This window comes from Callithrix jacchus, chromosome X (genome assembly GCF_049354715.1).
Source record: "Callithrix jacchus isolate 240 chromosome X, calJac240_pri, whole genome shotgun sequence".
Lineage (NCBI taxonomy): Eukaryota > Metazoa > Chordata > Mammalia > Primates > Cebidae > Callithrix > Callithrix jacchus.
In genome coordinates, this window is record NC_133524.1 from 87,526,764 (window position 1) to 87,539,763 (window position 13,000).

Sequence of the window (13,000 nt, forward strand, 5' to 3'; positions counted from 1 at the left end):
CTCAGGGTATAGATAGGCCTGACAAGAGAGAAAAAGATGGGGGAAATGCTGGTAGATGGAGCAGTCAAAACACATACATTTATGTATTAGGTTTGCTGTCATATGTGAGTGCAGTTTATGGTGCCACAAAACAATTACAATAGTAGCATCAGAGACCATAGATGACCATAACAGATATAATACTGAAAATTTTGAAATATAATGAGAAGTTCCAAAATGTAACACAGAGACACAAAGTCAGCAAGGCATGTTGGAAAATTATTACCAATAGACTTTCTTGATACAGGATTGCCATAAACCTTAAGTGTTAATAAACACGATCTCTGTGAAGCACAATAAAGCAAATAACAATAAAACGAGGCAGGCCTGTTGCAATCATGTATTGTTTAGAACAGTGAATATGTTTCTGAGAAATGCATTCTTAGACAATTTCATCATTGAACAAATATCGTAGAATGTATGTATGCATACGTAGATGTTATAGCTCACTACACACCTAAGCTATAGGGTATAGCTTATTCCTACTAGGATACATACCTGTATGATACATTACTGAACTGAGTACTGTAAGCAGCTGTAACACAAATAATATGTATGTGTGCATCTAGACATATCTAAGCATAGAGAAGGTAGTGTAAAAATATAGTATACAAGATTAAATTGGATACATCTCTATAGGGCTTTTACCATGAATGGAACTCGCAGGACTAGAAGTTTCTCTGGTTCAGTCAATGAGTGAGTGGTAAGCGAATGCAAAGGCCAAAGATTGAATTCTACTGCAGGCTTTTTAAACACTGAACATTTAGGTTATGCTAAATTCATTAAAAATATTGTGTTTTTTTTTTGAAAAACAAGCTGAAATATAGAATTTCTGGGAGGGGACTCAAGATGGCGCTGTGAGAACAACCCAGGATTGGAGCCCGTGTTGAATTCGCAAACGGTGAGTCAGTGCTGCATTTCCAGACTGATCTTTGTTGCCCACAGAACGGGGAAACTCCCAAGTATAAAAAGACACGGGACGCCAGGCAGTAGGTCTGCCTGGCGAAGCCGGCAGCCGGGGCGGTGGCGGCCAGCCCTACCCAGCAATCCCCACAGGGCGCGCTTGTCCGGGTGCCTTGTTGAACCGGCAACCTGAGACTTGAGAGGGCTGGACTTGAGACTGAACGAGACTTGCACAGTAGCCCAGCCCAGGGGATTGCAGGGACAGATCGCTTGGGATACCAAGTGGGACGAACAAAACCGCGATTTCAAACTATCCCGGGCAGAGGGTCCGAGACGCTCTGTGGGGGAGGGGCGTCCACCACTACGGAGGCAACCTGCCCCAACTGATATACATGCCCACTGCTGAGGCAGCCAGCCGTTGCCGAGGCAACCCGCCCCAACTGAGATACACGCCCACTGCTGACGCAGCCAGCCGTTGCCGAGGCAACCCGTCCCTACTGAGATACACGCCCACTGCTGACGCAGCCTGCCGTTGCTGAGGCAACACGCTACAACGAAGAGACTCCGCCGCAGGGCGTGGCGGAGACCACAGCAGAGCCTGCAGGAACAGCGCGAATCACACAACAGCAGGGCGGAGCCTCGGCAGCCAAACAGTGGCTAGTCTGCCTTTGAGCTGGGCAGGACACCTGATCGGACATCCAAAAATAAAGCCCAAACCCCTCAAGACAGAGCATTTGAGAAAAAAAAAAGGGTTGTTTAATGAGCTGTGTTGCAGCAGAATCAAACATAGCAGCCTAACAGCCCTGAATGAACAACAGAGTGCACAGCTCAGCAATTAAACCCCTATAAAGTACAAACTGTCTCCTCAAGCAGCTCCGTGACCCCTCTATATCCAAAAGACTGTCATTAGGCAGGCATCATCCTGGGACAAAGAGAGCAGAAAAAGAAACTGGTAGCATCCCTCGCTGTGCCACGGCTACTAGAGGTGCACCCCAGACAAGCAGGGTCTGGAGCAGACCTCAACAGTCGTACAGCGAAGGGGCTAGACTGGTAGAAGGAAAACCAAGCAACAGAAATACTTCATCATCAACATTCTGGGTGTCCACTCAGAGACCCAAACGAAAAGTCAGCAACTACGCAGACGACCAGTGGACAAATCCACAAAGATGGGAAGAAACCAGCGCAAAAAGGAGGAAAACACCCGAAACCAGAACACATCGCCTCCTAGAAAGGACCAAAACTCCTCACCAGCAAGGGAACAAAGCTGGACGGAGAATGACTGTGACGAAATGACAGAATTAGACTTCAGAAGATGGATAATGAGAAACTTTTGTGAGCTAAAAGATCATGTATTAAATCAATGCAAAGAAACTAAGAACCTTGAAAAAAGATTTGAAAAAAGATTCGAGGAAATGATAACAAGAATGGATGACTTAGAGAGGAATATGAATGAATTAAAGGAGCTGAAAAACACAATACGAGAACTTCGCGAAGCAAACGCAAGTTTCAATAGCCGAATTGACCAAGCAGAAGAAAGAATATCTGAAGTCGAAGACCAACTCAATGAAATAAAACGAGAAACCAAGATCAGAGAAAAAAGCGCAGAAAGGAATGAACAAAGTCTCCAAGAAATGTGGGATTATGTGAAAAGACCTAACCTACGTTTGATAGGTGTACCAGAAGGGGACGAAGAGAATGAATCCCAGCTGGAAAATACTCTTCAGGACATCATCCAGGAAAATTTCCCCCACCTAACAAGACAAGCCAACACTCAATTGCAGGAAATACAGAGAACACCACAAAGATATTCCGCAAGAAGAGCAACCCCAAGGCACATAATCGTCAGATTCAACAGGGTTGAAATAAAGGAGAGAATACTAAGGGCAGCCAGAGAGAAAGGTCAGGTCACCCACAAAGGGAAGCCCATCAGACTCACAGCAGATCTCTCGGCAGAAACACTACAAGCCAGAAGAGACTGGGGGCCAATATTCAACATTCTTAAAGAAAAGAACTTTCAACCCAGAATTTCATATCCAGCCAAACTGAGCTTCAGAAGTGAAGGAAGAATAAAATCCTTTGCGAACAAGCAAGTACTCAGAGATTTTGTCACCACCAGACCTGCTTTACAAGAGCTCCTAAAAGAGGCACTACACATAGAAAGGATCAATCAGTACCAGCCATTCCAAAATCACACTGAATGCTAAAGAGCTTCAACATAATGAAGAATCTACAACAACTAACAGGCAAAACAGCCACTTAGAATCAAAATGGCAGTATCAAATTCACACATAACAATATTAACCCTAAATGTAAATGGACTAAATGCACCAATCAAAAGACACAGACTGGCAAATTGGATAAAAATCCAAAACCCATCAGTGTGCTGTATCCAGGAAACCCATCTCACATGCAAGGATACACAAAGGCTCAAAATAAAGGGATGGAGGAAGATTTACCAAGCTAATGGAAAGCAAAAAAAAGCAGGAGTTGCAATTCTCATCTCTGATAAAATAGACTTTAAAGCAACAAAGATCAAAAGAGACAAAGAAGGCCATTACATAATGGTAAAAGGATCGATACAACAAGAAGAGCTAACGATCCTAAACATATATGGACCCAACACAGGAGCACCCAGATACATAAGGCAAGTTCTTAATGACTTGCAGAAGGACTTAGACTCCCACACAATAATAGTGGGAGACATTAACACTCCACTGTCAATACTAGACAGATCAACCAGACAGAAAATCAACAAGGATACCCAGGGCTTGAACTCAGACCTGGAGCAAGCAAACCTGGTGGACATTTACAGAACTCTCCACCCCAAATCCACAGAATACACATTCTTCTCAGCAGCACATCACACCTACTCTAAAATTGACCACATAATTGGAAGTAAAGCACTGCTCAACAAATGCAAAACAACTGAAATCATAACAAATAGCCTCTCAGACCATAGTGCAATCAAGTTAGAACTCAGAATTCAGAAACCGACCCAGAACCGCACAGCTTCATGGTAACTGAACAACTGGCTCTTGAATGTTGACTGGGTAAACAACGAAATGAAGGCAGAAATAAAGAAGTTCTTCGAAACCAATGAGAATGAAGACACAACGTGCCAGAACCTCTGGGACACATTTAAAGCAGTCTCTAGAGGAAAGTATATAGCAATAAGTGCCCATATGAGGAGAATGGAGAGATCCAAAATTGACACCCTATCGTCAAAATTGAAAGAGCTAGAGGAGCAAGATCAAAAAAACTCAAAACCCAGCAGAAGACAAGAAATTACTAAGATCAGAGCTGAGCTGAAGGAGATTGAGACACAAAAAACCCTTCAAAAAATCAATAAATCCAAGAGCTGGTTTTTTGAAAAGATCAACAAAATAGACAGACCACTAGCCAGATTGATTAAAAATAAAAGAGAGAACAATCAAATAGATGCAATAAAAAATGATAAAGGGGAAATCACCACAGATTCCACAGAAATTCAAACTATCATCAGAGAATATTACAAACAACTCCATGCACATAAACTAGTAAACCTGGAAGAAATGGATAAATTCCTGGACTCCTGTGTCCTCCCAAGCCTAAACCAGGAGGAAGCTGAAACTATGAATAGACCAATAACAAGGTCTGAAGTTGAGGCAGCAATTAAGAGCCTACCTCACAAAAAAAGCCCAGGTCCAGATGGGTTCACAGCCGAATTCTACCAGACACACAAAGAGGAGCTGGTACCATTCCTTCTAAAACTATTTCAAACAATCCAAAAAGAGGGAATCCTTCCCAAATCATTTTATGAGACCAACATCATCCTGATACCAAAACCCGGCAGAGACCCAATGAGAAAAGAAAACTTCAGGCCAATATCCATGATGAACATAGATGCAAAAATCTTCAATAAAATATTGGCAAGCTGATTGCAACAGCATATTAAAAAACTTATTCATCATGATCAAGTAGGATTCATCCCAGGGATGCAAGGCTGGCTCAACATACGCAAGTCTATCAACGTAATTCACCACATAAACAGAACCAAAAACAAAAACCACATGATTATCTCAATTGACGCAGAGAAGGCATTTGACAAAATTCAACAGCCCTTTATGCTAAAAACCCTCAATAAACTCGGTATCGATGGAACGTATCTCAAAGTAATAAAAGCTATTTATGACAAACCAACAGCCAATATCATACTGAATGGGCAAAAACTGGAAGCAATCCCTTTGAAATCTGGTACTAGACAAGGATGCCCTCTCTCACCACTCCTATTCAATATAGTACTGGAAGTTCTAGCCAGAGCAATCAGGCAAGAAAAAGAAATAAAGGGTATTCAAATAGGAAAGGTGGAAGCCAAATTGTCTCTATTTGCAGACGACATGATAGTATACCTAGAAGACCCCATCGCCTCAGCCCAAAAACTCCTGAAACTGATAAACAACTTCAGCAAAGTCTCAGGATATAAAATCAATGTGCAAAAATCACAAGCATTCGTCTACACCAATAACAGACTTAAAGAAAGCCAAATCAAGAGCGAACTGCCATTCGCAATTGCTACAAAAAGAATAAAATACCTTGGAATACAACTCACAAGGAACGTAAGGGACCTCTTCAAGGAGAACTACAAACCACTGCTCAACGAAATCAGAGAGGACACAAACAGATGGAGAAACATTCCATGTTCATGGTTAGGAAGAATTAATATCGTGAAAATGGCTATACTGCCCAAAGTAATTTACAGAATCAACGCTATCCCCATCAAGCTACCATTGACTTTCTTCACAGAACTGGAAAAAACCACCATGAACTTCATATGGAACCAAAAGAGAGCCCGCATAGCCAAGTCAATTCTAAGCAAAAAGAACACAGCGGGGGGCATCACACTACCGGATTTCAAACTATACTACAAGGCTACAGTAATCAAAACAGCATGGTACTGGTACCAAAACAGAGATATAGACCAATGGAACAAAACAGAGGCACCGGAGGCAACACAACATACATACAACTATACAATCTTTGATAAACCTGACAAAAACAAGCAATGGGGAAAGGATTCCATGTTTAACAAATGGTGTTGGGAAAACTGGCTAGCCATGTGCAGAAAGCAGAAACTGGACCCCTTCCTGACACCTTACACTAAAATTAACTCCAGATGGATTAAAGACTTAAACATAAGACCTGGCACCATAAAAACCCTAGAAGGAAATCTAGGCAAAACTATCCAGGACATAGGAGTAGGCAAGGACTTCATGAACAAAACACCAAGAGCATTGGTAACAAAAGCCAAAATAGACAAATGGGACCTAATGAAACTCCACAGCTTCTGCACGGCAAAAGAAACAGTCACTAGAGTGGATCGGCAACCAACAGAATGGGAAAAAATTTTCACAGTCTACCCATCTGACAAAGGGCTGATATCCAGAATTTACAAACAACTCAAGCAGATTTACAGGAAAAAAACAAACAAGCCCATTCAAAAGTGGGCAAAGGATATGAACAGATACTTTACGAAAGAAGACATATATGAGGCCAACAATCATATGAAAAAATGCTCATCGTCACTGGTCATTAGAGAGATGCAAATCAAAACCACATTGAGATACCATCTCACGCCAGTTAGAATGGCGATCATTAAAAAATCTGGAGACAACAGATGCTGGAGAGGATGTGGAGAAAAAGGAACACTTTTACACGGTTGGTGGGAGTGTAAATTAGTTCAACCATTGTGGAAGACAGTGTGGCGATTCCTCAAGGCCTTAGAAATAGAAATTCCATTTGACCCAGCAATCCCATTACTGGGTATATATCCAAAAGACTATAAATCGTTCTACTATAAGGACACATGTACACGAATGTTCATTGCAGCACTGTTTACAATAGCAAAGACCTGGAATCAACCCAAATGCCCATTGATAATAGACTGGATTGGAAAAATGTGGCACATATACACCATGGAATATTATGCAGCAATCAGAAATGATGAGTTCGTGTCGTTTGTAGGGACATGGATGAATCTGGAAAACATCATCCTCAGCAAACTGACACAAGAACAGAAAATGAAACACCGCATATTCTCACTCATAGGTGGGTGATGAAAAATGAGAACACATGGACACAGAAGGGGGAGTACTAAACACTGGGGTCTATTGGGGGGAAAAGGGGAGGGCCAGTGGGAGGGGGAGGTGGGGAGGGATAGCCTGGGGAGAAATGCCAAATGTGGGTGAAGGGGAGAAGAAAAGCAGAGCACACTGCCATGTGTGTACCTACGCAACTGTCTTGCATGCTCTGCTCATGTACCCCAAAACCTATAATCCAATAAAAAATTAAAAAAAAAAAAAAAAGAAAAACAAGCTTGGCTTACTATGACTTTTTTACATTATAAAAGTTTAATTTTTTTCAACTTCTTGACTGATTAAAACTAATACTTAGCTTAAAACACAAACACATCTCATAGCTGTACAAAATATTTTGTTTATATGCTTCATTACAAGCTTTTATATAACTTTTAATGTTTTCATTAATTTTTGAACTTTTTTTAATAAACTAAGATACAAATACATACTTGATCCTAGGCCTATACAGAGCCAGAATCATAAATATCACTGTCTTCCACCTCTACATCTTTTCCCATGAGAAGATTTTGAGGGGCAATTACTTGCATGAAGCTGTCATCTCCTACAATAAGAATACCTTCTTCTGAAATACCTCCTGAAGGACCTGCCTGAGGCTGTTTTACAGGTAATGTTTTTTATAAGTTACTCTTTCACAATAGTACACTCTAAATAATGATGAAAAGTGCAGTACAGTAAACAACAGGCAATAGGAATTTTCAGCTCCATTGTAATCTTATGAAATCACTGTCACATATGTGGTCCATCACTGGGTGATATGTGGTGCATGACTGTGAATCTTTTATTCTGACCTGATTAATCTATTTGGTAGTCAGTCAAGAAAAATTTCTCATTTGTCACCACTAAAACTTTATATAAGCTAAGTCTCCCCTAACCAGGTCTGGTTCTCTCTCTCTCCTAATACTTTAATTACTTTTCAGGGGTTATTGAGATATTAATCTTTTTTCTTAACTTTATTTATTCCATAAGATGGTTCTTGACTACCTAAGAGAAAGTGAACTATTTTGTATTTTCCATAATGCTTAGAATGCTGATATATGCATACAAGTTGCAAGCAGGTGATTTTTGAAGCTATAAATTCATTAATGGACTACTGTGAATGGTTACTCTTCTTTCAACTCCCTCCTACAGCCAGTTTGTCTCACTTAGTTATTCTGTTACTAATATGTTTCTTGTGCTATCATGAACCATGTAATAAGTTTCTTCATGGGAGAATAGTTAGAATTAACATTACAGACTCTGCTGTTTTTAGTTTCATAAGTGTTACTTAGAATTTTTCTGCTAATTGGTAAAAAATTTGAACATTAACATTAGGAATTTGAGCTAATTTCATTAGAAAAATATGTTATTCTATTTTAAAAATCTGAGGAATCATCCAATAAAGTGATGATTCAAGATCAATGTGTCATGTGGAACAAGGAAAGATGGGAGTAAATGAGCCTAGCTAGGTGTCTACTACAATGCCCATCAGCAATCTCGTTCCTGGATATATAGCCAAAAGAATAGAGATCATTATAACAAAAAAACACACTCACTTTTATGTACATCACGGTGCTATTCACAATAGCAAATACATGGAATAAGTCTATGTGCCTAGCAATAGTGGATTTGATAAAGAAAGTGTGGTCCATATACGCCATGGAATATTATGCATCCATAAAAAGATGAGATCATGTTCATATATATATATATATATATATGTATGTATATAATTGCATTTTAGGTCTGGGGGTACATGTGAAGAACATGTAAGATGGTTGCATAGGTACATACATGGCATTGTGGTTTGCTGCCTTCCTCCCCATCACCTATATCTGGCATTTCATCCCATGTTGTCCCTCCCCAACTCCCCACTCCCGCTGTGCCTCCCCTAGTTCCCCCATGCCGACCCCAGTGTGTGATGCTCCCCTCGTTTGTCCATGTGTACTCATTGTTCAACACCCACCTATGACTGAGAACGTGTGGTGTTTGATTTTCAGTTCTTATGTCAGTTTGCTGAGAATGATGGTTTCCAGCTTCATCCATGTCCCTAGAAAGGTTACAAACTCATTGTTTTTTATGGCTGCATAGTATTCCATGGTGTATATGTGCAACATTTTCCCTGTCTAATCTATCATCAGTGGGCATTTGGGTTGGTTCCAGGTCTTTGCTATTATAAACAGTGCTGAAATGAACATTCCTGTGCATGTGTCCTTATAATAGAATGATTTATAATCCTTTGGATATATACCCAGTATTGGGATTGCTGGGTCAAATGGAATTTCTATTTCCAGGTCCCTAAGGAATCGCCAAACTGTCTTCCACAATTGTTGAACTAATTTACACTCCCACCAACTGTGTAAGAGTGTTACCATTTCTTCACATCCTCTCCAGCATCTGTCTCCCGATTTTTTTTTCTTTTTTCTTTTTTTTTTTAAATTTATTATTGCATTTTAGGTTTGGGGGTACATGTGCAGAACATGCAAGACAGTTGCATAGGTACACACATGGCAGTGTGTTTTGCTTCCTTTCTCCCTTTCACCCACATTTGGCATTTCTCCCCATGATATCCCTCCCCAGCTCCCCCTCCCACTGGCCCTCCCCTTTTCCCCCCAATAGACCCCAGTGTTTAGTACTCCCCTCCCTGTGTCCCTGTGTTCTCATTTTTCATCACCCGCCTATGAGTGTGAATATGCGGTATTTCATTTTCTGTTCTTGTGTCAGTTTGCTGAGAATGATGTTCTCCAGATTCATCCATGTCCCTACAAACGACATGAACTCATCATTTCTGATTGCTGCATAATATTCCATGGTGTATATGTGCCACATTTTTCCAATCCAGTCTATCATCAATGGGCATTTGGGTTGATTCCAGGTCTTTGCCATTGTAAACAGTGCTGCAATGAACATTCATGTGCATGTGTCCTTATAGTAGAACGATTTATAGTCCTTTGGATATATACCCAGTAATGGGATGGCTGGTTCAAATGGAATTTCTATTTCTAAGGCCTTGAGGAATCGCCACACTGTCTTCCACAATGGTTGAACTAATGTACACTCACACCAACAGTGTAAAAGTGTTCCTTTTTCTCCACATCCTCTCCAGCAACTGTTGTCTCCAGATTTTTTTTTTTTTAATTTTTTATTGGATTTTAGGTTTTGGGGTACATGAGCATAGCATGCAAGACAGTTGCGTAGGTACACACATGGCAGTGTGCTTTGCTTTTCTTCTCCCCTTCACCCACATTTGGCATTTCTCCCCAGGCTATCCCTCCCCACCTCCCCCTCCCACTGGCCCTCCCCTTTTCCCCAGATTTTTTAATGATTGCCATTCTAACTGGCGTGAGATGGTATCTCAATGCGGTTTTGATTTGCATCTCTCTGATGACCAGTGACGATGAGCATTTTTTCATATGATTGTTGGCCTCATATATGTCTTCTTTTGTACAGTGTCTGTTCATATCCTTTGCCCAATTTTGAATGGGCTTGTTTGTTTTTTACCTGTAAATCTGTTTGAGTTCTTTTTAAATTCTGGATATCAGCCCTTTGTCAGATGGGTAAACTGCAAAAATTTTTTCCCATTCTGTTGGTTGCTGATTCACTCTAGTGACTGTTTCTTTTGCCGTGCAGAAGCTGTGGAGTTTCATTAGGTCCCATTTGTCTATTTTGGCTTTTGTTGCCAATGCTTTCGGTGTTTTGTTCATGAAGCCCTTGCCTACTCCTATGTCCTGGATGGTTTTGCCTAGATTTCCTTCTAGGGTTTTTATGGTGCCAGGTCTTATGTTTAAATCTTTAATCCATCCAGAGTTAATTTTAGTGTAAGGTGTCAGGAGGGGTCCAGTTTCTGCTTTCTGCACATGGCTAGCCAGTTTTCCCAACACCATTTGTTAAACAGGGAATCCTTTCCCCATTGCTTGTTTTTGTCAGGGTTATCAAAGATTGTATGGTTGTAGATATGTTGTGTTGCCTCCGATGCCTCTGTTCTGTTCCATTGGTCTATATGTCTGTTTTGGTACCAGTACCATGCTGTTTTGATTACTGTAGCCTTGTAGTATAGTTTGAAATTCGGTAGTGTGATGCCCACCACTGTGTCCTTTTTGCTTAGAATTGACTTGGCTATGCTGGCTCTCTTTTGGTTCCATATGAAGTTCATGGTGGGTTTTTCCAGTTCTGTGAAGAAAGTCAATGGTAGCTTGATGGGGATCGCTTTGATTCTGTAAATTACTTTGGGCAGTATAGCCATTTTCACGATATTGATTCTTCCTAGCCATGAACGTGGAATGTTTCTCCATCTGTTTGTGTCCTCTCTTATTTCATTGAGCAGTGGTTTCTAGTTTTCCTTGAAGAGATCTCTTACGTTCCTTGTGAGTTGTATTCCAAGGTATTTTATTCTGTTTGTAGCAATTGTGAATGGCAGTTGGTTCTTGATTTGGCTTTCTTTAAGTCTGTTATTGGTGTAGAGGAATGCTTGTGATTTTTGCACATTGATTTTATATCCTGAGACTTTGCTGAAGTTGCTTATCAGTTTCAGGAGTTTTGGGGCTGAGGCGATGGGGTCTTCTAGGTATACTATCATGTCATCTGCAAACAGAGACAATTTGGCTTCCACCTTTCCTATTTGAATACCCTTTATTTCTTTTTCTTGCCTGATTGCTATGGCTAGAACTTCCAGTCCTATATTGAATAGGAGTGGTGAGAGAGGGCATCCTTGTCTAGTGCCGGACTTCAAAGGGAATGCTTCCAGTTTTTGCCCATTCAGTATGATATTGGCTGTTGGTTTGTTGTAAATAGCTTTTATTACTTTGAGATACGTTCCATCGATACCGAGTTTATTGAGGGTTTTTAGCATAAAGTGCTGTTGAATTTTGTCGAATGCCTTCTCTGCGTCAATTGAGATAATCATGCGGTTTTTGTTTTTGGTTCTGTTTATGTGGTGAATTACGTTTATAGACTTGCGTATGTTGAACCAGCCTTGCATCCCCGGGATGAATCCTACTTGATCATGGTGAATAAGTTTTTTGATTTGCTGTTGCAATCGGCTTGCCAATAATTTATTGAAGATTTTTGCATCTATGTTCATCATGGATATTGGCCTGAAGTTTTCTTTTCTTGTTGGGTCTCTGCCGGGTTTTGGTATCAGGATGATATTGGTCTCATAAAATGATTTGGGAAGGATTCCCTCTTTTTGGATTATTTGGAATAGTTTCAGAAGGAATGGTACCAGCTCCTCTTTGTGTGTCTGGTAGAGTTCGGCTGTGAAACCATCTGGACCTGGGCTTTTTTTGTGTGGTAGGCTCTTAATTGCTGCCTCGACTTCTGACCTTGTTATTGGTCTATTCATAGTTTCAGCTTCCTCCTGGTTTAGGCTTGGGAGGACACAGGAGTCCAGGAATTTATCCATTTCTTCCAGGCTTACTAGTTTATGTGCATAGAGTTGTTTGTAATATTCTCTGATGATGGTTTGAATTTCTGTGGAATCTGTGGTGATTTCCCTTTTATCATTTTTATTGCATCTATTTGGTTGTTCTCTCTTTTCTTTTTAATCAATCTGGCTAATGGTCTATTTTGTTGATCTTTTCAAAAAACCAGCTCTTGGATTTATTGATTTTTTGAAGGGTTTTTCGAGTCTCTATGTCCTTCAGTTCAGCTCCGATCTTAGTTATTTCTTGTCTTCTACTGGGTTTTGAGTTTTTTTGATCTTGCTCCTCTAGCTCTTTCAATTTTGACGATAGGGTGTCAATTTTGGATCTCTCCATTCTCCTCATATGGGCACTTATTGCTATATATTTTCCTCTAGAGACTGCTTTAAATGTGTCCCAGAGATTCTGGCATGTTGTGTCTTCGTTCTCATTGGTTTTGAAGAACTTCTTTATTTCTGCCTTCATTTCATTGTTTATCCAGTCAACATTCAAGAGCCAGTTGTTCAGTTTCCATGAAGCTGTGTGGTT